We start from the raw sequence: 25,286 nt of genomic DNA on the forward strand, positions 1-25,286 counted from the left end.
AATACCATGAGGAGATTTGTATGTTTCTAGTCAAGCCTTTGAGTTCTGGCTGGTGGAAGAGGCTCTTACGGTTTCCGGTTCCATGAAGTTCTCTGTGAACTATTTTTATGGGTGGACAGAGCTTCTTTCCTCAGCTGTGCATGGACTCCGGGAAGACCCTCTTCATGGCCTTCCACAAGAGGAGCCTGCTGCTCATCACAGAGAGGGAGGATATCCTTTCTCCTCTGGTGATGAACGCCACCACACGTGTTTCTCCCTGAAGGAAATACGCGCTGGCCTCGAGGGTTTAAATGACTCTTTCCTGAAGGGGTTCCTGCAGAAGTTCCAGAGCTTCACAGAATGTGTTTGGGTGGGGGCTGGGGGAGAAGAGGAGCCCCTGAGTCAGAAGTTATGCCCTTGGCCCAATTTTGTTCTCTCATCCTACATGAGAAACCAGGTATTCCAGGGTCCCAACTTCTTATCTCTCCTTCCCACCAATCCTTCCCCACCCAGTGTCCCCCACTTATGCTCTCTCACCCTATTCCCACACTGTGCCTTCTCACACAATTCTGACAACAAAGAAAGCTTAGCCCAAGTGACTTCTTCCTATTCCCATGTGTGCATGCATGTGCGTGCATGTGTGTGTGCGTGCGTGTGTGTGTGCGTGCGTGTGTGTGTGCGTGCGTGTGCGTGTGTGTGTGTGTTGGGGGTAGGATAAGGGGGAGGGGTTCTCAGCTGGAAGGCAAACCACACTCTCCATTTACTAAAATTATGTTATAAACTTCATTCTGGAATTCTTTTCAATCAAGGCAAAAAGAGGGGTCACCATGGTTCCTCAGGAAAAAGTTCTTCTAGGTCTTCATATAGACTAGAAGACGTCAGCAACATTCCCTACAAAGAATACCATGTGGCTTTCCTTTGGCTGTTGCTTATGGAATTTATCTGGGTAAGCTGAGGACTGTTTACACACCTTACTGCAATTATGTGTTTACATGTCCGTCCCCTCCTTCTAGACTGTAATTTCCTGAGGATTGGTCTTGTGTCTCATACATTTCTCTATTTTCAATGCCAAGAACAATAGCAGGCTTTAAAAGTGTTTGCTATGTGAATGACTACATAATCACAAGAATAGGACTGTTTGAAGATATAGGAACTGAAATGCTACATTGAAATAGAAAACATAGACAGTTTTTTTTTTTTTTTAAACCAACAGTCATATTATTTTCACCTAGAAATCTGCTGTGGAACAGTAAACAGCAGACGGGGTGTTCTACCCAAGAAGCTGAAACGACTGCCCATGTGGATCAAAGTTATTAGCTGTTTTGTTCAGCTTTCTCCTGCGTGTCCCCTGTGCAAGCTCAGCTTCCACAGTGTCCATGTGACTATATTTATCCCTCTGCTTCATTTTGGACACAGGAGCCCATAGGGGAAAAAAGGAATGAAACCATAAAGGCAGAGTGACCTAGATTACTTTTTACCTAGATCATCTTTTCGGTCCCTCAGGCCTGCACCAGATCTAGGCCATCTGCTTTGAGTGACAAGCGGACCAATGAACAGGACTAGATTATCTTTAATTAGTGGTTGTATATCATAATAGATCAGTATTTAAAAAAAAAAAAGAGGCTCTGGGAAGTGGAACTTGAAATATGGTCTGCTCGGTGACATGTGCTAACAAAGGAAGACAGGAAGTTTGGCATAAATGGAGATAATGCTACACAAGGTTTTTGCGGGCAAAAATGTAACAGGTGGTGGAATCTCCTCCTTTGCCTTCCCCCAGGATACAGACACAGTGGCAGGTTACTATGTAAATGGTTTGTATTAGTTTGCCAGGGCTGCTATAACAAAATGCTTCCAGCTGGATGGCTTAAATAACAGAAAAGTATTTTTTCACAGTTCAAGATGCTGAAAGTTCAAGATCAAGGTGCTGGTAGGGTTGATTTCTTAAAGGCCTCTCTCCTTAACTTGCAGAGAGCCACCTTCTCATCCTGATCTCACACGGTCTTTTCTCTGGGTGTTTACACCCTTCGCAAATCTCTGTGTGTCCAAATTTCCCCTTCTTACAAAGACACCAATCAGACTGGATTAGGGCCCAACCTAACAACCTCATTTTAACTTAATCACCTCTTGAAAGGCCCTATCTCCAAATATAGTCACATTCTGAGTTCCTGGGGGTTAGGACTTCAACATATAAATAGGGGTGGGGGAGGTACAGTTCAGCCTATACCACGAAAGCATACTATATTCTTTTCATTTAAAAGCCATAGTATCATCCTAATCAAGAACTGATTTCACTTCCTGTTGCTCAGATATTTTAGGATTATACTGAGGGAAAGGGAGGAACTAAGCAGAACAATGACAAAATTAAGGATCATTCCCCCAAGGAAACCAGAGAAGGTTTCTGACTGAAGATCAAGAGTTTGGATTGTTAAAAAAAAAAAAAGTATCTCAAGTTCAAACTAGACCTGGGGCAACAAACTCAAATGCTTTCCAATCCAAACATGTAACAACAGTAGGCTGCAGTCTGTTGTAAAAAGAAAGGGCAGATGGAGAAGAAGGACAGTAGCAAACCGGAGAGTGTATGTTATAAAGGCAATCAAACTCAATTTTTTTTCAAATGCATCAGCCAGTTTGTGAGCTTTGAACTTGACAATGAAGAACCTCTTTGCTACATGCCTCAAACATTTGCTAAACAGATGTCCTTGCCATGTGCCCCATGACATTTCCTCCTTTCCCTCCTTGCTTTTTGCCAGCCCTGTCCAGATAAGTTCTTTGGATTGGTGGCAGCCCAGGGCTTCAAGCTGCTGACCTCAAGTTGAGTGTTAAAGCTGCCAACTGTTCTGTTCCCAATCAGTGCCGGCTGTGAAGGCAGTTCCTCTCCTGTGAGCATGTTCTTGCCTCATTTCCATTCTCTTCAGGCTTGGTTGTCAGATGGACGGCAGCATGCTTGGGGCCTGGATGAAACTCGAGGACAGAAAAGTAGAACATATGCAAACCTGCAGGGGCTATGAAGTATTGAGTCAGAACCAGATGAGCAACAGAAATCAAAGATTTGTGAATGCCATAAAGGAGTATAAGTTGGTTTGTTTGGCATCTGAGCCAGTGGTTCCTAGCAGAGGATAATAGTACAGAGATGAGACATTTTAGCTTTAAGAACTCTTCAAAATACACGTGCCTACCACCCCCAGCCTCTACTGAATTTTTATCACAAGTTAGCAGTCAATAGCATGTTAGGGACTAAAAGAATCAGACTCACGAACAGACTGAAGAAATTTGTTTATTTAACCATAGCTACCTTTATAATCCTCTTAGTCTGATAGTATTAGGAGATATAATTGATTCTCCTTTCCTCAGGTCCTTTCTAAAAGGATTTCTCAGTTAGTATAACTCCTGGCCTATCTTCACTTTTTTCATCACTCCACCTCAAGAGAGTTGGAAAGATTCACCTTAGTGGTGAATTTGGGAGTAATAAACTGAACGTGGTTAGCCCAGCTCTGCCTCTTTTTCCTTTTTAGGAATCTATGCCCAGAAACATCAGAGATTCCTTTTAGGACCAGCTCTGCCCAGCAGCGGGGGTGGGGCAGTATGTCTGCCTTGGTCCAACATTGCATGTGTCTGTTTGCATAAGCCTGCCTAATTCTGGGGTTTAGTACCAGTAAGGTCACTTTGCTAACAGAACTAAAGCCACATCCTCTCAACCACTGCCAGTATTGAAGGTAATGTTTTGTCCTCCATCTGTCATTCTTTTATCATTCCATTCAGAGCCTGAGGTTACAAAACTCCCCAACAGTGAAATCAAATCTGGAGTCTCTTTTATGGTACTAACGATAAAATACAAGACTGCTCTTTGATGAACCAAAGTGTAAGGAGTGGATTTAGTGCTCTACTGTAAAAGGTAATTTCCCTTTTACTAATATGAGTAAATATGAAGATAAATATGCAAACACATGCACGTGCTTACACACATAGCATCTCCCATATCAAAATCGAGCCTATAAGATTTCAAGGCACAAATGAGTGGTTCTCTATATAATAGTCTTCATAATACAGTCACTGAATTTTGTAATATCTATTGGCATATCAAATATCTTTGGAATTCATTTCAAAGTACAAAACATAAACTTGTACAAGACTTCATCTTCAAAGACAAAACCATGCATCAAACTTTTTGCAGGTTTTTCTATAGCCTGTAGAAGTGTTCCAAATGTTATTAAAGCCCATCAAAATTTTCTTAAGTTAGTATGCAATAAACAAATGTGAAATTTCTAAGAAATCTAGTTGAAACTGTACCTTTCTCAGTTTGGTCAGCAGATGAGGTATTTATTACTATTTACTAATGGACAGAGTAATTGAGAAATTCATTTATGTCTTATTTCAAAAATAAATAAACAAATAAGAAGAAAGATAACCTCCCAATTTGGGGTATTCAAAGGAACTGTTGTCAGTAGGAATGGGGCAATTCTAAAGACAACTCTACATCAACCTTTGTTTTGGACAGTCAAGTCCCTGGAAAGAATGAGGCTGAATTTCCCCAAAAGAAGACAGTTTGGAGTTTACAGATTTCTAGGCTTAAATGGAGCTTCTTGACCTGAATGAGTTTGGGGAAGAAAAGTCATAGGTTCTCTGAAATAGAGGGAGCAGAACTCCTGCAAAGCATTGCCCCAAAGTGAAACAGCAATTCACTTGGAAAGAGTGTATGGATGCCTAAAGATGGCCACTATGAAATATGAAAGTCCCCACAGTCAAGTTTTGCACTGAGAGTTGCCTGTCTCTGAAAAAAGCTGGAACCTGGGCTGAGAGCATCCACAGGAGTGATCACATGCATATCTCTTTTTCTAGACCTGTGTAACTCTCTAGGTTCTGGAACCAAATAAGGGAGTGAGGAGGCTAAATTATTATTGGTATTGCCCTTCTTGACAACTTTGATGAATAGCAACAAAATAAAGAAATACCACATTGTATCTATCTTATTAAATTGCTTATTTATTTGTAAAACTATGCAAAGTCCCCACATTCCACTGGCTGAATGCTGGATTGTGTTTTGTCAACATGGCATTATCACTCCTGTCTAAAGCTGTGAATAACATCTTCCAGAACACCCTACCTGTAATTTCCTGGGTTAAAGTTGGCCAAGTGAGGTAATTGTGTAAAATTTGGATAACAGAGTGAAACAGAAGCCATGCCTCTGAAAAGATCACGACAATCAGACACAGTGACAGACAGGGTAAATGTGCCTAAAGAGACTCAGCTTTTAGCTCATTTTCCCAACTTCTGTCTGCACCATCCAAGCCAACCACCAAATACTACACTGCATTCACCATAGAGGTGGCAGCTTTCACAGACCTCTCCACATGCTCCCCCTACACATTCCATTTCAGTATAGTTCTTTTTTGCAACTCTGCTTAAAACCAACACTTGGGGGATTTTCCCACAAGTTTTGAATTGCACATCAACACTAACGTTTCATGCTATTGTGTTAGTGACTTTCTCTGATCCTCTGATATCTCTCTTCCAGATCTCCACTTGCCTGGCTCCTCCCGCATGTATATAAACTCTAATTTCTAAAGTACACCCCATGAACTTGACTGGTTGTTTCTTGGGAGAATCCTGATGGTTCAAGTTTTGGTACTGAACGTAGTTTCGAAGAACAGGAAGGAAGTTCAGAAGGAACTTCTTCTCTGTTCCAATTAGATATAAAGGCTGCAATGACCCTGTTCCTAATAGTAAATGAGATAGTCCATGACACCCAGGGGCAAAAGTCACTTACATAATCACTGGAGGACAACTGCAATTGAGTGCCTATAGAAGTCAAGGCTTTAGGGGACCAAGTTGCTGCATCTATCAAACAGTATTGGGGAAAAAACAAAAATTAAGACAATGGAGTTCTTTGCTAGTAGAGTTTAGAGAAAGAAAATTAACTATCTCCAAGCTTAAAATTCCCCATTTATGACACAGGTAAGGAACCCAAAAGCACTTATGATTTCCCTGAAAGAAATCCTCATCTTCCTGTACACACAAGGGTCAATATTTCTGAAAACCAAACCCAGAATCTGAATCTGTAGGTGATTAAATTACAATGCAAATTGAATTCATAGATTTATGAGGTTATTTTAAAGGTAAGATATTGATTGGCAAAATAATGTGATCCTGAAAGATTAGGCAGATTGAAAGAAGCTGAGAACCTTGAATCCCCAAATTCTGATGAACTTACCCTTCTAATAGAAGCAGTTCTTTATCTCCTAAGATTAGTCTTCTCTTATCTAAAAAGCCTATAATGACCTGAGGTAGTGTAAAGTCTGAGGTAGTGACCTTGCAGGGGAATGATGATCCTTCTCAAGACCTATCCCCACTCCCTCTCATATAACCAGCCTCAAGTCCCACCAGGAACCAGGGGGCTGGGTACAAAGCATGGCCCAGTAAGAGGTCCCACACATGTCAAGATAATGACCAGATTTTGCCAAGTTAGTGATGGAAGTGATGGAAACCTGATGAATAAAAATATATGTGGGAATGGGTTTTACTGTAATGACAGCAAAGCTAGAGAATCAGAAAGTTTTTATCTGCAGAGTTCTTTGATGTTGGCTAATTGATCATGCTGTCACTGGGACTGAAATAGATGGGCAGAGTACAAAGGTTTAATTTGACTTGTTGTGTTCTGGCAAACAGGTATCTGACTTAAATCACCTCCAAAGAGTTGTGGCTCCTCAGCCAATTTCTAGACTTTAGCTTGTACCCAAACCTAGATCCCCATGAATGAAGAAAGGGCTGGGTCCTCTGTACAAGGATCCCTGCCACCCTTTAAAAATATATAATGTTAATCTTCCTCTTATATTTTTCATTTACCCATTTAGGAGAGTAACTGTGCATTGGGTAAAGATATTACCCAAATTTTTCAGAGATTTCTGTTCAATAGCTCAGCTCTGTACCAATATAAATTCCTAGAGGCCTAAAACTCTAATTTCATCTACCAGAGTACAGAATTACAGAAGTCAAGTGATAATTGAATTTTGATTTGGAGCCCTCCCAGAGTGAACTCAGTGATTCCCCATGGCTATTTCCTTAGTTCCAGAATGTAACTGACAGAATAACTGTTATGTACGGATTTGTGTCCCCCTTTTTCCCACCCTGCCAAATTCATATGTTGAATCCCTAACTGCCGGTACCTTGGAATGCGACTGTATTTGGAGCTAGAGCTTATAAGGAGGTGATTAAGTTAAAATAAGGCTGTTAAGGTAATCTGATATGACTAGTGTCCTTATAAGAAGAGGAAATTAGGACACATAGAGGATACCAGGGGTGATGAGCACACAGAGGAAAGGCCACTTGAGAGCACAGCAAGAAGGTGGCCATCTGCAAGCCAGAAGAGAGAGCCCTCAAAAAAAAACCAACCCAAACCAACACTGACCAGATATCCAGCCTCCAGAACTGTGGGAAAAGTAAATTCCTGTTGTTTAAGCTACCCAGTTTGCGATTATATTATAGCAGCCCTAATAAACTAATACAATAACCATATTGGTTCCATGAGGGATATTAAAGGAAAGAGCAAGTGAAAACTACAACTACCTCTACCTACAAAAAGAGTAAACCACATTCCTGAAAGGACTGTGGAGATCAGTGCCACTATCAAGGATTTGAAAGATGAAGGGATGATTATTCCCTCCAAATCCCTATTTAACTGACCTATGTGGACTGTGCAGAAAATAGTTGGCTCTTGGGGAATAACAATGGATTATTATCAACTTAATCAGTTACTAGCTCCAATTGCAACTGCTATTCCAGATGTGTTTTGTTTGGTTGGTTGGTTGAGTGAGTGAAAGAGTGGGGGAGGGGAAGTAGGAGTATGAACAAATGGGGGAGAGGGAGAGAGAAAACTTTAAGCAGGCTCCATGACCAGCATGGAACCTGACACAGGGCTTGATCTCACAACCCTCAGATCATGACCCAAGACAGAATCAAGAGCTGGATGCTAAACCAACTGAGCCACTCAGGCACCCCTGTCAGTTGTTTGTTTGATTGTTTGTTTGTTTGTTTTAGACTGAAGCAAATAAACACGGTTCTGGATTCCAGGTATTATAGCTATTGATCTGGAAAGCATTCTTTTTTCACACCTTCTGGTAAAATTACCAGAAACAGTTTCCCTTCAGCTTGAAAGATCAATAATACACCCTTTTGTCCTACCTCAAGGCACAGCAACTCTCCAACTTTCAATCATAATCCAGTCCACAGGAACCTTGACCATTTTGCCTTACATAGAATATTATACTGATGTACTATGTTGATAATATGATGATTGCATCTGAGAGTAGCAAAAACCCTAGAACCTTTGGTAAGATTCATGCCAAAGGGTAGGATTGTACAAAAATTCAGATGTCTGAAATTTCTAAAAGTTCAATGGTCTTGGGCATGTTGAGATATCCCTTCCAAGACAGAAAGTGTTGTTGATCTTGTACCTCTTGCCACTAAAAATGAGCAACAAGAACAAATGGGCCACCTCAGGTTTTGGAGTCAACATAAATACATCATTTGGGCAGGCTGCTCTGACCCATTTACAAGTAATCTATAGAGCCATTATAGGTGAATCACAGTATAGGATTTAGTATTCTGGAGCAGTTATGCCAACTCCCCTTCACTGCCACCCCTAAGTGGGGCTACATTTTGTAAATACGCAGGAAGCTGTTTCTCAAACGAAGAAATGTTTACAAAACGTAATAGAAACATAGATCATCAATTTACTATTCAAACTGAGTTATCCAGCATGAACTGGGGTATTGTCTAAACCACTAAGCTTGTGGAAATAAGTGACCAATTAACTAATAAATGAAAATCTAAGGCCTGTTTTACAAGTGGTTTTACACCACATACTGGTACAGCCTACAAATGGCTGTTGGAGCTCTGCAGCCCCACTTAGGGGTGGCAGTGAAGGGTAACAGTGAGGGCAAAGCTTCCCAGTGCACAAACCTTTAGAGCAGAAAACTGAATATTCATTTTGCCTAGAAAGAAAGATTGCCAGAGGTATGGATCTATACTCATTCATAAGCAATGGCTAACTAGTTCTTTAGTTGATCAAGGACTTGGAAGGAACACAATTGTGACATGGATGACAACAAAGTCAGGGGAAGAGCTATTTGGTTAGACCTCTCAGAATTGGCAGGTAGTATGAGGATATTTGTGCCTCATGTCAATGCTCGCTGAAAAGTAATTTCAGCAGAAGAGGCTCTTAATAATCAAGTGGGAAACGTAACCCAGTTGTAGACATCAGTCACTGTTTCTCCACTTACCTCTGTCATTATCTTATGGTCTCTTGCTCAAAATGGCAATAGCAACAGGGATGGAGATTAGCAAGGATTCAGCAACTTGGGCTTCTATTCAGCAAGGTCAATTTATTTATAGTTACAGCAGAGACCATAATCTAGCAATAGCATGGACAAACACTGAGCCTTCAAGATGGCAACTAAGGGGAACTTAAGGTAGGTTGGTTAATTGGATAATAACCATCATGGAAGAGACAGCGATTTGTTTCATTTCTTCCATGTGGATTTGCCTTCAATACTCCTGGCAAAACCACCATTTATGGACTTACAGAATGTTTTATTCACCCTCATGGTATCCCAAACAGCATTACTTCTAACCAAAGGACTTATTTTATGTGTGAGTAAAATGTGGCTTTAGGCTCATAATCAAGGAATTCACTGGTCTCGCCATGTTCTCTATCACTCTGAAACTGTTGGCTTAATAGTATAATGGAATAGCCTGAAGACTCAGTTTTCATGCTAGTTATGAGACAATACATATTGGAGCCGGGATATTGTTTTCAAGAGCCAATATATGCTCTGATTCAGTGACCAAAATATGATAATCTTTCTACCATAGCCAGGATTCATGGACTGGAAATCAAGAAGTACAAATGCAAGCAATTCTCCACCATTATACCTAATGATCCATTAGAAAGATTTTTACTCTCTCATCTCCACAGTTTTGGGCTCTGTTGGTTTAAAAGTCTTAGTTCCCAAAGGGGGACTGCTTCCACCAAGGGACACAATAATAGTTCCTTTGAACTGAAAACTGAGACTGCTACCTGGACATTTTGGGCCCTTATTCCACTGAAATAACAGACAAAAAAGGAGGTTGCTGCACTGACTGTGGTTGATTCTGATTATAAAGGGGAAACTGGATTTCTATTTCTACTCTAGAACTGTAATACTTACCAATATTTCTTCCTTGCTTTGATATGAATATATTCAAATAGATACAAATCAACTTTCCCCTCTGCCATTTACCTACTGCTCAACTTAAAGTATTGATAATTATTTTCCCCATATATCAGGATTTAATTATAATTTATCAGATGGAAAATGTGAATGCAACTAGAAGAAGAATAAACATCCCCCCAAAGAGATGGATAAAATGGAACATGGGACTTTGGTTTTTTGTTTGTTTGTTTGTTTTGAGGACAAGATTAGCATGTTTTTCTTTGTACAAGGGATAGTTTCATCATGCTATACAGAAGTATGATTTTTCTATCATCTTTCCTGGAAGTTAAATTTGATTTTTAAAATGTGTATGGAATGATAAATTGAAAAAGGATTAGATTGTGTTAAACTGCATTTTTTCTAATTTATATATTCCTCTCCTGTCTATGACTTGGAACTAAGTATGTTCTCAATTAAAGTTGACTAAGATAGAAATTTGTAAGAATTTTGGTAACCAGAAGTGAAGTAGAGGCCATTACTTTCAACAAGCCATAGCAGTCAGACACAGTGACAGATTTAAAAATGTCTAGGGGCCTCTGAGTGGCCCCTGAGTGGTGCAGTCAGTCAAGCAACTGAAACCCTTGGTTTCAGATCAATCATGATTTCAGGGTCTTGAGATCAAGCCCCATGTGGGCCTCCAAGATCAGCAAGGAGTCTGCTAGAGTTTCTCTTTCCCTCTCCTTCTGCCCCTCCCTGTGTTTGCTCATGTGCTCTCTCTATATCTCTAATAAATAAATAAATCGGTTTTTTTAAAAAAAGGAAGAAATGTCTAGAGAGGAGAGGGCTAAGATAGCGAAGGATTAGGGCAACCCTAAGTTTCCCTCCTCCCTGGAACACAGCTAGATAAATATCAAATCATTCTGAACACCCAAGAAATCGAGCAGAAGTATTCAAGAACAAAGTTGCACATCTATAAGCAGAGAAAATGACCTGTAGAAGGTAGGAATTGTGGAGAGTTGATTTGTGGGAGAAAAGAGCAGAGGGCATGGCAGAGTGGGGAGGAGCCCTGATCAGGGAGACAGTACTAAGACAGAACGAAAGAGAGTAAAAAAAAAAAAGAAAGAAAGAAAGAAAGAAAGAAAGAAAGAAAGCATACACAGGAGACTGCACAAGAAAACTCTTCCCCAAACCCATTGACCGGAAAAAAGGAGAGAGTTTCAATACCACCAGTTTTTTCACCAGCAGAGTACAGAGTCTCAAGTTTCAGAGGTCTGCAACATCACCAGGGTCACACCGGCGAGTTGAGCAGTTCTCAGGTGGGAAGCAAGGTGGAGTCCCCAGAGCAGCAACAAAGTCTGAGAATCCCCTGGGTCAGATGGGGAGAAGTGGTTCCCCTGCTTGGAGTGCACTTGGTAGAGGGTATAGAGCCATTCTGCGGGCAAAAGACACTGTGGGCACCATTGAGCTGCCCTGTTCTCCTGTATTGGAACAAAGACTCGGGCTGAGGGAATCAAACCCTGGCTCCAGCTGTGTGTTGTCATTTGCCATAAATTCTGAACCCCTCCACAGTCATACAACTGTTTTCTAGGACAAGCCAGAACCAGCCACAGCAGAGCGGGACCCTCCCCCAGAGGATCAGTGTGGGTCTGCAGCATGGGCCTCTGAAGTGTGGGGCTTTGAAACACAGCAGCACCTGAGATAAAACACAGGAGTGCTGCACCATTTGGCAGGCAGACAGCTCAGACACAGACAGGGTGAAGGAAACCATGGACACAGGAGGGGTTTGTTTGCACATCTGTGAGGTCATCCTGAAGAGTGGTGGATATGAATTTCCAGCCCAGAGACAAGGGAACAAGGTGCAGCCATTTTCACCCTTCACCCCTCGCCCATCAGCAGTGATCAGCCCCAGCAAGCTAAACAGAACAACCAAGTGGAGAATGGAGCCACTACACCAAGCCCTGACCCCCTGCACCCTGCAGGTGCATCTCCACTAGGGCAAGACCACCTGAAAATCAGAGCAGCAGTTCCCTCCCCCCAGAAGGTCAGCACAAACCCCTCCCATGCACTAAGTCTGCTGATCATAGAGTGTTGCAAATCTTCAGCCCCAGGGGAAACAGGGTCTAGCTTCCTTTGGGGTTTTTTTATTTGTTTTTTAATTTTATTTTTTGTTTTGTTTTGGGGGGATACATAAAGAGCAATTTTTTATTTTTATGTTTGTTTATTAGTAGTATTTATTTTTATTTTTTATCTTTTTTTATCAACCTTCTCATAACAAGCAGACCAAAACACACCCAGGATCTAGCTTATTATTTTTTTTAATTTATTTTTAATTTTTATTTTATTTTACTTTTTTTTTCTTCCAAGTAACAAGATGAATTCACCCCAAAACAAAGAACAGGAAGAAATAAAGGCCAGGGATTTCATCAGTACAGATATAAGTAATATGTCTCAACTAGAATTTAAAACAACAATTATAAGGACACTAGCTGGGCTTGAAAAAAGCATAGAAGACACTAGAGAATACCTTTCTGCAGAGATAAAAGAGCTAAAATCTAGTCAGGCTGAAATTAAAAATGCTATAACTGAGATATGATCCTGAATGGATGCCATAATAATGAGGATGGCTGAATCAGATAATGAATCAGTGATATAGAAGGTAAAATTATGGAAAATAATAAAGCTGAAGAGAAGAAAGAATATCCAATAGAAAAAGGATAGTGTCCTCAACAAATGGTATTGGGAAAACTGGACAGCATCATGCAAAAGAATGAAACTGGACCACTTTCTTACCTCATATACAAAAATAAATTCAAAATGGATGAAAGATCTAAATGTGAGACAGGAAACCATCAAAATGCTATGGGAGAACATAGGTAGCTACCTCTTTGACCTCGGCCACAGCAATTTCTTACTAAGCATGTCGCCAGAAGCAAGGGAAACAAAAGCAAAAATGATTTTTATCAAGATAAAAACTTTTGCACAGCAAATCAACAAAACTAAAAGGGCAACCTATGGAATGGGAGAAGATATTTGTAAGTGAAATGTCTGATAAAGGGTTAGTATCCAAATTCTATAAAGAATTTATCAAACTCAACACCCAAAAAACAAATAATCCAATTAAGAAATGGGCAGAAGACATGAATAGACACTTTTCCAAAGAAGACATCCAGATAGCTAACAGACACATGAAAAATGCTCAACATCAGGGAAATACAAATCAAAACCACGATGAGATACCATCTTATACCTGCCAGAATGGCAAAAATTAACAAGACAAGATACAACAGGGAAACCCTCTGCACTGTTGGTAGGAATTCAAACTGATGCACCCACTCTGGAGAGCTGTATGGAGGTTCCTCAAAAAGTTAAAAATAGAACTACCCTATGAACTACCCTATGATCCAGTAATTGCACGATATAAAAAGGGGCACATGCACCCCAATATTTCTAGCAGGATTATCAACAATAGCCAAACTATGGCAAGAGCCCAAATGTGTTCATCGACTGATGAATGGATAAAGAGGTAGAATGTGTGTGTGTGTGTGTGTGTGTGTGTGTAATGGAATATTAGTAATCAAAAAGAATGAAATCTTGCCATTCACAATGCCATCCAATGGATGGAGCTAGAGTGTATTATGGTAAGCAAAATATGTCAGACAGAGAAAGACAAATACCATATGATTTCACTCAATGTGGAAGTTAAGAAACAAAACAAATGAACATATGGGAGAGGAGGGGAAAGGGAGGAAAACAAACCTTAAGAGACTCTTAAAGATAGAGAACAAACTTAGGGTTCGTGGAGGGAGGTGAGGGGGGGTGGGCTAGATGGGAGAAGGTATTAAGGAGGGCACTTGTCATGATGAGCACTGGGTGTTGCATGTAAGTGATGAATCACTGAATTCTACACCTGAAACCAATATTGTACTGCATGTTAACTAACTAGAATTTAAATTAAAATTTTACAAAATAAATAAATAAAAATAAAATAAAATAAAATAAAAAAGAAATGTCTAGGAGTTCCAAGTTCCTGCTGGTCTTCCTGATTCCTGGCCTGCTCATTGCTGGGGGCTTCAAGCCAATCACCAAAAGTCTGACTGCAGTCTCTATGGAGGTAGCAGTTTCCACGGTCTTCTCCATGTGCTCCATATGTTTTGCAATTCCATTCCACTGACCAGACACACAGCTTTTGGAATTCACCTACAAACTCCAACTTGCATATTTTCACCAAAGCTTCAGGTCTAAGATTCCAAACTGTTTGGCCTTCAAACCCCTTTATACTCTTAAAAACTACTGAAGACCCCAAAGAGCTTTAGTATATGTAAGTGGTATCTATCAATATTATAAATTAAAACCAAGAAATGTTAAAACACAAAGTACACACATACATTCCATCTCAATGTGTGATCTCAAGTCATGCAACCTCTGAATTCCCCACCATTTACTCATGAAAGATGAAAGAAAAAGGAAAATACATCTGAATACTGTCATTAAAATGTTTTTGACCCTGTAGACTTCTTGAAGGAGTCTTCGGTCTCAAGGATGCTGATGTGTCCCCAGATACCACTTTGAGAGCCCCTGTTCCAGACTATTGTGATCAGTGACTTTTTCTCACCCTTTCACTCCTCCTCCAGCCTGTCACTTCTCTACCTCTCTCACATTTGTATAAGTTCTAATTTCTATGGAAAACCTCTTGTTCCTCTATTACTTTTGTTAGTTTGCTAGGGTTGCCATAACAAAAAAATCAAAGACTGGATGGCTTAAACAACAGAAGTTCTTTGCTCACTGTTCTGGAGTTTGGAAGACCAAGATCAAGGTGCCAAAAGGACTGGTTTCCTCCGAAGCCTCTCTCCTTGGCTTACAGATGGCTGCCCTCTTGCTGCCTCTTTACATGGTCTTTTCTCTGTGTATGTGCATTTCTGCTGTCTCTCCTGTGTGTCCCCATTTTCTCTTCTTGTAAGAACACCAGCCATAGTGGAACTTAATCATCTCTATAAAAGCCCCATCTCCAAATACAGTCACATTCCAGGGTACAGGGGTTTAAGGGCTTCAACATATGAATTTGGAGGGGCACAACTCAAACCACACTACTTTTAGTCAATCTGATTTTCAGACTACACCCTGATTGATGCATGGTTAAATTCTTTGGTCATACCCATAACCTATTTCATATGAACAGCTTCACAATTTAACCAAGCAGAATGAATCCAGCGAGTCAGGGCTGGTGGCCTACAATAAACACATTGTGGTCCAAAGGGGGTATACGTATGCACACACACACACACACACACACACACACACACATAGAGATACACACACACACACACACAAACATACGTATATATACATGTACATTATTAGAGACTAGTTACCATAGTCGTTCGTATCTATCTATCTATCCATCTATATATACACATACATGTATATGTGTGTGTATGTGTGTATATGAATGACTGTGGTAACTAGTCTCTAATAATGACTCCAATGAGTCACACCTCCTTGTATTCTACCTTTGTGTTGTCCCCTCCCACATTAAAAATGAGATGGCTCTATGACTCATTTTAACCAATAAATGCAGCAGAATATTTTACCACTTCTAGGCTTAAGCCTTAAGAGCACTAGGCAGTTGTTACTTTTGTACTTTTAGGACCCTGAACAGCTAAGACCAGCTATCCTGTTGGAGTGGCCACATAGAGAGTCCATACACAGAGAAGTCCACACACATGGAAGAAGAGAGTTTCTGAGACTACTTGGAGAGAGAGAGATGCCCAGTCATCCCAGCATCCCAGCTGGTATCAGCCTTCCAGCTGTCACCACCATGATGTCTATAATGTCAGTGAGCCATATTGGATGTTCCAGCTCCGTCAAGTCTCCAGATAACCACAGCCCCAGCCAAGATCATACAGAGCAGAAGAACCCTCCAGCTGAGTTCACTAAATGTACAGAGACAGTGAAATGATTATTGTTGCATTATACAGCAATAAGTAAACAAACAATATTGGACTCCTCCAAAAATCATTTCCAGAATTTAAGAGAAACTCTGGCACTCATTGAAAAGATCACTGATAGCATTTCTGTCTCACCAACAGATGTAACAAAGCCAAGGGGTATTTTTGTGGACAGTTTTACACAAAATCTATCAATCCACAAGACTATATTTGTGTACTCATTCCATACTGATGTGGTGAAAATACTCCTTAAAGGAAGGTTGCTTGACTTTATATCTGTACCACTTCGTTTGCTTCCACTCTTATTTCATGTTATGAAAAAGGAATAGTTTTTCTTTTAATTCTACGGGGCGCCTGGATGGCCCACTCTGTTAAGCATTGGACTCTTGGTTTCAGCTCAGGTCATGATCTCAGGGTGGTGAGACCAAGCCCCTTGTCAGGCTCTGCGCTCAGCACCAAATCCACCTGAGTTTCTCTCTCCATCTCCCTTTGTTCTCCCCTTCATAATCTATCTCTCTCTAAAAAAAAATAATAAATCTTTAATTCTATTTGATCAAACATGCATACCCATTATTCAATGAGTTATTTTGCTTGTTAACTTCAGCTTATTCAGTTCAATCTAACTACAGTATAATATTTAGTTTAGAAGTAAAGGGAATGACTTTAGTAAAATATAGAAGCCAAATTTTATAGTACATTGAATTTCTATACCCAAGTCTCAACACTCCCATTTGGTGAATCTCGGTTTTCTATAAATTGCTCCTAAAAGAGAGAAATTTTATTTAACTCTCTTATTGAATGTAACAAAATGCTGATGTGAATTTACCTTTGAGATTTACAAACTCAGGGCAGTTTTTCAAGTTATATGGAGTGGGAGAGATTGGTGGAGGCTCCAGATTAAACTATTCCTACTTCCAGAAGAGAACACTCTACATGATGAGGCCATTTAATAAAATAAGAACAGTGTGAAAGAAACTTTTTTAAATTCAGTTTTTATACTTTTAATCCTCCTGTGAGATAATAATCTCCAGACATAATAAATGAGCAAGAGTAACCAGAATCTAACTTAGAACTCCTTCTTTTCTCTCCATATACTAATTTCTTCTCAAACCTTTTAAAATTCAAAAGGTGAAATGGTATGGAAACATGACAACTATGATCAAACATCAGCCCTGAAGCTTATAAGAAATACTTTGTTCATGTTAATAAATTGTGGATTATTGTTTCTCTGCATATTTATTTACCAATGAACCAAAGGTTAATTCTCTCTGTCTGTAAATTAAATGGATTTGTAATTAGAGCCTTTGTTTAATTGCTTTAAAGATCATTCTTGTTTATGTATGGACCGCGATTCCATTTTTAAATGTAATTGCTTCTAAATCCCAGAGGATGCTAATGTAGATTCAAACCAATACATTTTAATACCAGAATTAGGATTAAGGATTAACAGTGTAAAATTTTATAAAGAAAGCTAAGTGCAACTTTGTCTGTGGCCCTTCTGTTCGTGGCTTCTGATTACATGTTGCTGAAAACGTAACTTCCAGAAGTCCTGGGACGCCATACGCCTGCCACAGCTTCCCCAGCTCCACATTCGTTGTGGAGAGTGGTCTAGAATACAAGCTCTTCAATAAGTCAGTCTTTCCCCCAAGCAGAGCTCAGGAAGAAGGAAAAAAATAATGACAATCCAAGCAGTTCCTATTTTTCATCTCTTATAGATCATCTCCAAAAAGTAATCTCCAAAGGTAAGAGGAGACTTTAGATGGAGCCTAGGCTATTTCAGTTATGTCATGGCACATGAGTCAGTCATGTCCTGAAGCAAAATGGTTTATCCAAACTTTTCATATCACAAATTCCACCCTAAGCCAAATCACAAGAGTGGCTAGGCAACTGTACATAGTGACCATTTCTAAAGAGTCACTATGTGTCACTGGACAGGAATGAGATGAAGAAATTTGTTTTTCCTTGAACTCTTCTCAGAGAAAACTGGTTATAGATGGAAGGAATAAACTCAGAAGGTGGGAGATCAGAAGAGGTCAGACATTGTAACAACCTGCTGATTCCGCAATCCTTCTACAGAGGCTACACCTTATTAACCACAGTGTGTTTGTTTTTCCTCTTGCTAAGAGGGGAATGCAAGTTGTAGTTCAAAACTGACTCATTGATGATTATTCTAGAAAAGCTGAGAACTGCTACAATTGGTGTCTTTCTTTATCCTTCTCTCCCATCTTATGCAGTAACTTCTCAAAGTAAATGTTAAAGGAATATTCAAAGAGTAACAATTTAAAAATCACTAAAATGATTGTAGCCATCCAGAGAGCCCCACGTCCTAGCCTGGCTTTGCCTCTGCTGTCCTTCACACAAAATGAAGAGATTAAGATAGGCTACATAGTTCCCTCTAAAACATGGGCTATACACCGAATGTTTGTGTCCCCTCTTCCACCAAAACATTGGTATGTTGAAATCCTAATCACCAAGGTGATGATATCAGAAGTGGGCCTTGGAGAGGTGCTTAGGTCAGGAGCATGGATCCTTCATGAATGAGGTTAGTACCCTTAGAAAAGAGACCCCACAGGGCTCCCCAGCTCCTCCCACCCATGTTAGGACACAGCAAGAAGTCGGCAGTCCGCAATGCAGAAGAGAGCTCTCACCAGAACCTGACAATCCGGGCACCCTTATCTTGGAGTTCCAGCCTTGAGAACCATGAGAAATACATTTCTGTTGTTTAGAAGCCATTCAGTCTGTGGTATGTTGTTATAGCAGCCCAAACAGACTCAGACAACATGCTACCATCCCTACATCAGCTTCACACATGTTAGGCACTCTACAAAACTCTGCTGAAGACTTATTCCACATTCAATAAACACTAAATGGACATTTCAATTTCAAAAGTACTTTATAAAAAAACAGCTGTGTGACTAGCACCATGTTAAGTGTTAGGGAGGTTTCAATGAGAAATATATGACATAGTCCTTCCCATCAAAGAGCATAGAATCTACTTAGAAAAAGAAGATGAAATGAAGCCTCCACTGGACTGCGGTCCATCTAAAAGAAGCCTCTGCTTTTCATCTGGCACTTATAAAATATGGAATATATCAAAGCAGAATTGTTGTGGGAATGGATCTCCACTTTGCGAGTGTGTGTGTTTGAAGATGGAACTTCTCAGCTCCATATCTTGTGACCTCCTGAACAAATTGTACAGGTACAGAATACAAAGTATTTAGCAGGAGGCAAATTTCAGCTGCAGAGATGGGGGAAAGGGTCTGCTGCATATGCACATGCAAGATGAAGAGAAGGGAAGATTTCCTCAGAAACTTAATCATGCTGGGCCCCCTACATGGATAATTCAGGGGGAAATGAGAAAACTGTGTCTATAATTTTGTCTTTTTTAGATAAATTAGCAGGATAATTGTCTTGACTCCCCTCTTCCCTCAGTGGGTGGAGACACAGCTGGGCTATGTGTAGAAACCAAGCCAATCTTGATCCAAATGAAGGGGGAATCTCAGTAGGGTTGCAAAAATAACTCTCTTGCTCTCAGCCTCTGCTCTTCTTGTAATATGCCTTTATACAAGACCTTTTTCTCTGGGCTGGGATATAATTAAAGCTTATCAAATTACCCCACCTATTTCCCTATCACAATTGCTGTTTTGTGTTTCTCACTAGTTTGCCTTTAAATTTTTCTCAAAAATTACTTTTGAAAAATTCTGGAAGAAATTCATATTCTCCCCAACCAAAGCATTATTTCTGGTGGTAGACAGCAGTTCCCTTGATATGCAGCATGACTACTGTAACCAAAAAGTCTGCTTTCCTTCTTTATTCATTCATTCGATCATATTTGTTAAGTAAGTTGTTTCATAAATGTGTGGTGAGTGAAAGGGAATCTCTTCCCTTAGTTCTGGAACCGATATGAATACTAGGTCTACCAGAAAGGACCAACATCAAGGAAACAAAAAAATTGTGGAAACATACTTTTACAAAATGCCTTACCATAACACGCCTGTCCCACATAGTTGATGGAGGTGTTTGGCATATATGATTCTGGAGACTCAATTTATATCTACATGGTTTGGATTTCGAGTCACCTTAAACTTACAGTCTGAAGTTGAACTCCATGCAATTCACTTAAATTGCAAAATGCTGTAGACATTTATACATCAATCTAAATGTACTTGTAATTGGATCCTGATGTCTGATTTTCCTGCTGATGTTAATATTTTGTCATTTGTTTCTAAACCACCAACATATGTATATATTTCCAAAAATAAGGGTTAATTACTCAAAGCTGCACGTGTAATCATTCAAAAATAACAAAAGTGAGAAGAACCTCTGTTGTCTATTACCAGGGTGTATACAGTTGCTGATAGTCCACTAGAGCACAATTTTTGTATAACTATCCTCAATCTCTGTTGTTTGCTGAATGCCTTTTCCTGATATGCTGCCCTCATATGTTTTGAGCTTTATAGTTCTTGCTTATTATTTCTTTTTTTTTTTAAGATTTTATTTATTTATTTGACAGAGAGAGAGCGCATAAGCAGGGGAAGCAGCAGAGGGAGAAAGAGCTCCCGATGCGGAGCTTGATCCTAGGACCCTGGGATCATGACCTGAGCTGAAGGCAGATGCTTAACCAACTGAGCCACCCAAGCACGCCTTGCCTGTTATTTCTGAGTGTGCTCAAAGCAGATCGGTTTTTTTCTGTCCTTATCAGTGTTTATTGATGTCTTCCAAGTTAGCATCTGTCAATCTGGCATGTTTTTTGAACACTTAAAATTCACTGGAAATTTGAAAGGAAAAATTACTGTGTCCCTAATCCTAACTAGAGCATATGTTCTAGCCTGCGTGAAACAATTTATCCAAAAGGCTGCAAAATGTTTTTCAAAAACACAACTGTCTCCAAGGGCAGAAATCAGTTACTTTGCATCTAGATATAATGTTAAAAGTTAAAACACTGGAACTCAAGCTAGAAGCTAGACATTTTACTAACTCATCAGAGCAAAAGTTTATCTTTAAAATCCATGAAATGCACTCATATTTTCATAACTTTAAAATTTTTTATAAACATTTGCATTTATTTTTATTTCCATGTTGCTAAGAACAAAAATATAAAATATATTTTATGTGTATGGTCAAATGCTGAGTTTAAAAAAACTAGACACACTAAAATGTTAACAGTAGTTATCTCAGAGATTAGGGTCATTGGTGACTTTTATTTTCCACTTCATACTTTTTGTGTTTTTTAAATTTTCTGTATGAACACACATTAATTTTTTTTTTTAGATTTTATATATTTATTTGAAACGAGAGAGGGAGTGAGCGAGAGAGAGAGCACAGCGTGGGGGAGAGGCAGAGGGAGAGGGAGAAGCAGGCTCTTCACTGAGCAGGGAGCCTACTCAGGGCTCAAGCCCAGGACCCCAGGATCATGACCTGAGCCGAAGGCAGACGCAACTGACTGAGCCACCCAGGTGCCCTGAACAGATATTACTTTGAAAATATGTTTTAAATCATTCCAAGTAACCAAATATCTATCTTTCTATTTAAAGGGACTAAGTTAATTTCATATTTTTCACATCCCCAAATCCATACCATCAGGAATTTTAGGAAAATTTTCCTGGCCATGGTCAGCAGACCAATATTTCAATTGAAATTATCAATACAAGCTGGAAAGAATTACAGTAAATGTTGAAACAGATCATAAGAGTTATTTATTAATACAGTAATCATTGTGGATATACCATAGTACATTAAAGCCTAAATAGCTTACAAAAATAAGGAGGCAACATTTTTTTGTAATTCTAAGCTATTTCTCTACTTATAATAAATTAGATAAGTGCCCTTAACTGCACTGTTAAAATAGACATGAAAATCACCTGTTATCCTGAAAAATATATATAAGAATTATTATTATTTTAGTAAATGGTGTGAATTTTACAGAAGTGCAATGAACACTTGGAAAACTGGTGAGCTATAAATTTTAGACTTCATTTACTATATTACTAGGTGATTTATATTTGCACAGTATTTTACTTTAATGTATTTGGCAAGACCTATGCTGTTACAGTGAAATTATTCCAATAGCAGCTGAACTAAAAACCTCAAATAATACAGCACAATCTTGACAGGAAGAAAAGAAAGAGCAGTATAATTAGTCAACAGGATTTTAGTACGTGCTTTATGCCCAGCTGAAGCCTGTTCAAGCGAAAAAAGTATGGGACATGGCCCTGTCTTAAGGAAGCTTATAGCTCCCTGAATAGATGCAACAAAACTCATAAAAATAAAAAAAAATGAGAAGAGTAAGGCATGAAATTTTGTGATGTTGAGTATAAGAACAGTAGAGAGGCAGAGAAAGGGGGTGGGTTAGGGGAGAAGGGGTCTGAGTAATTGTCTTTCTGAAGGAGAGAGAATTCAAAAAAATCCAAGAAGGGTAGATACAGTCTGCTTAGAAGACAAAAAGAAATGTTACTTCAGAAGATGAAAACTGATTGAATAAAGAAGAGAAGGCATGAATTTAAATATAATGGGGGAAATGATAAGCACAAGGAAGAGAGGAATGAGAACACCTGATGGACAGAAGCAATGGGGTGAAGTGCAATAAAGGGAAGTGGGGGAGAGTGGGAAGAATAAACCATGTCTTCACTCTGCCAAGCACACGCAGCTAGATGCCCTAAGTCCATCCAATCTCCAGAAAAGGCTCCCTGGAGTCCCTTAGAGGAGTTTATCACCAATTTAGAGTATCAAATATCAGCTTAGTATGGAAAGAACATGGGCTAATGGCTCGGATCTTGCACTTAACACCAGTCCTCATGTCAAGACACTCCTCCAAAGTGTTGTTTTCAGTTTGGTTCCTCTGAGATTCTAGTTTATTCCTCACCTCTCCTGATCCTTTCTGGGCTCTGAGTCATGGGTCCCAGGCTCATTAATTAGCCCGACACCTCTGGCTCCATCCTTGCTGCGAGAATTGAAGCTGATCTTTCTCTTAGTTATACCCTACAAAAAGCTAGATAATTTATAATCTGAAAATCTATGAATAGATAATGTGATACATCAATGCTATATTTTTTTTCAACTAGCTGGAGGAAGTTTGGTGTTAGGGGCTTATGCAAATGTACTGAGTTAAAACTAATTTATGAGAGGAAACTTGAATCTAATCTTTTCTGCTTGGGAGTTTGAAAAGAATGAAGGGGAAACCATTGGAATGAATATGGATTTGTTTTTTGCAATGGAAAGTCGTATGTGGAAATGATCTACAGGGCATTCAATTCAGCTTCCTGCCAATGTGGAATTGCTTCCTACCGTAAAAGCTCAGAGGGTGAGTTCAGACCATTTTAAAATATGATTCAGCCGCTATCAAACATCAAGGAGAGTTTGTATGAGTCCTGGGCAATATATTTCAATATAAACTGGTGACCTGGCTATACTTAACAATACCATATGGCATATTTGAAAGTTCCTAAAAAAGTAGACCTTAAAAGTTCTCATCACAGGTAAGAAAATAGTTTTTCTTACTATGTGACGTAATGGATGTTAACTAAACTTGTTGTCATTATCGTTCCATAAAATACACATTTATCAAATCCTCGTGTTGTATACCCTAAAGTTATACAATGTTCTATGTCAATTATACCTCCATAAAACTGGAAAAATAAATTTAAAAATGAATGGTAAGCTTCTTCTGCAAATTATACTATCTACATCTAAACATATTTTTTGCTTGCAGTTGGCCTTAGACTAGTAAAAACTTGGACTATAGAGAGAGAGAAATATATAGAGAGAGAGAGATAGAGATGATAGAGTTAGAGAGAGAGAGATAAAGATCCCTGCCTTACTTTGGCTCATGGAATCTGTAATTTAGGATGTAGCCCATCCCTGGGAGAATACACTAAAAAGACAAAGCCTACTGTTGCCCTTCTTAGCCTTGGTCCAATAAATTCAGATAAACCCGTTCTACCCCAAGACCTACACTTTGGTTGCTGCATCAAAGCAAGCTACAGATGATTAAGTTTGTTTTAAACAATTTCCTTGCATTTTCTCTAGTTTCTATAAAGGTCACCCTAGCTAATGCAACAACCTATTATTTAATCCCCATATGAAATCTAAATGAATGAATGAATGAATGAATGATTAAACAAACTTAAATCTAGTCCCAAACTCAAATCTTGTGTTATCCATGGCCAGCCTAAAATATCCATCTTTCTGTGGATTTCCATGACTTTTAAAATAACCAAATCTTCAACATGGCCTCCCAGGCCCTGTAAAGTCTGGCCCTGGCTACCCATTCAGTCTCATCATACACAGTTTGCTAGCTTCTGTGCTCCAGCTTATCAGACAAGTCTTCTTTTTCTTTTTCCAGTGTGTCATGCTTCCTCCAGCCTCCTTGCAAATGCCACTTACTGTGCAGAAGCTCTTGGCTCCCACCACCTTCCCATCATCCTCTTGGCCAACTGTAACTCATCTTTCAGCTCTCAACTCAAATGTCGCTTCCTCAAGAATGTCTTTCTGGTGCCCCCATATAGATCAGTTCTCCCTCATGTATGCCTTTATATATCCTTGTGATTTTTACTCAGAACAACCTCCACTGATTATAATTAGGAATATCCCTAGTACACAGTGTGTCATTGATAACCATTTTATGAGGCTGAATGAAAAGCTTGCTGACTGCATGCCCAAGCAATACCTGAAGGGTTTCTGTTTAACCCAAATGGAGCAACCACATCAGTGTGGAAAAAATGCTATCTCACCTTTTGCTCTTGGGACAATCAAATAGCTTAACAAAAAAAAAAAAAAAAGAGAGAGAGAGCGAGAGAGAGAAAGAGAGAAAAGTGATGTATAGGTGTTTGTTATGTATGAGTCTTTTAAGAAATACGAAGCTGTGAAACCCTGCGACTGCCAGTGCCCAGACCACTTGTGTCACAGAGGCATTGTCTACCCCACTCCATCCGTTCTTTTCCTTCTATCTATACTTGCTCAGATAGAAAGGGATCTTTAGAAGACCAAAGAAAAAGGCAGAGACATCATAAACTGTAAAAATTAAAAAGTCAGAGTTGGCGAATGTTAGTAAGATAAAGATAGTTACTTTGTTATCTTTTAGATGTTCCATTCCGAAAAAATCTGAAATAGCTAATCTACTCCTAAAAAGGACTATGTCAGTCAGCACAGGCTAGATCATGCTTAGTAAAAATCAACC

Source organism: Eumetopias jubatus, unplaced genomic scaffold (assembly GCF_037043125.1).
Source record: "Eumetopias jubatus isolate StellerSeaLion01/CBP00866 unplaced genomic scaffold, mEumJub1_p1.0 scaffold_8, whole genome shotgun sequence".
NCBI classification, from domain to species: Eukaryota; Metazoa; Chordata; class Mammalia; order Carnivora; family Otariidae; genus Eumetopias; species Eumetopias jubatus.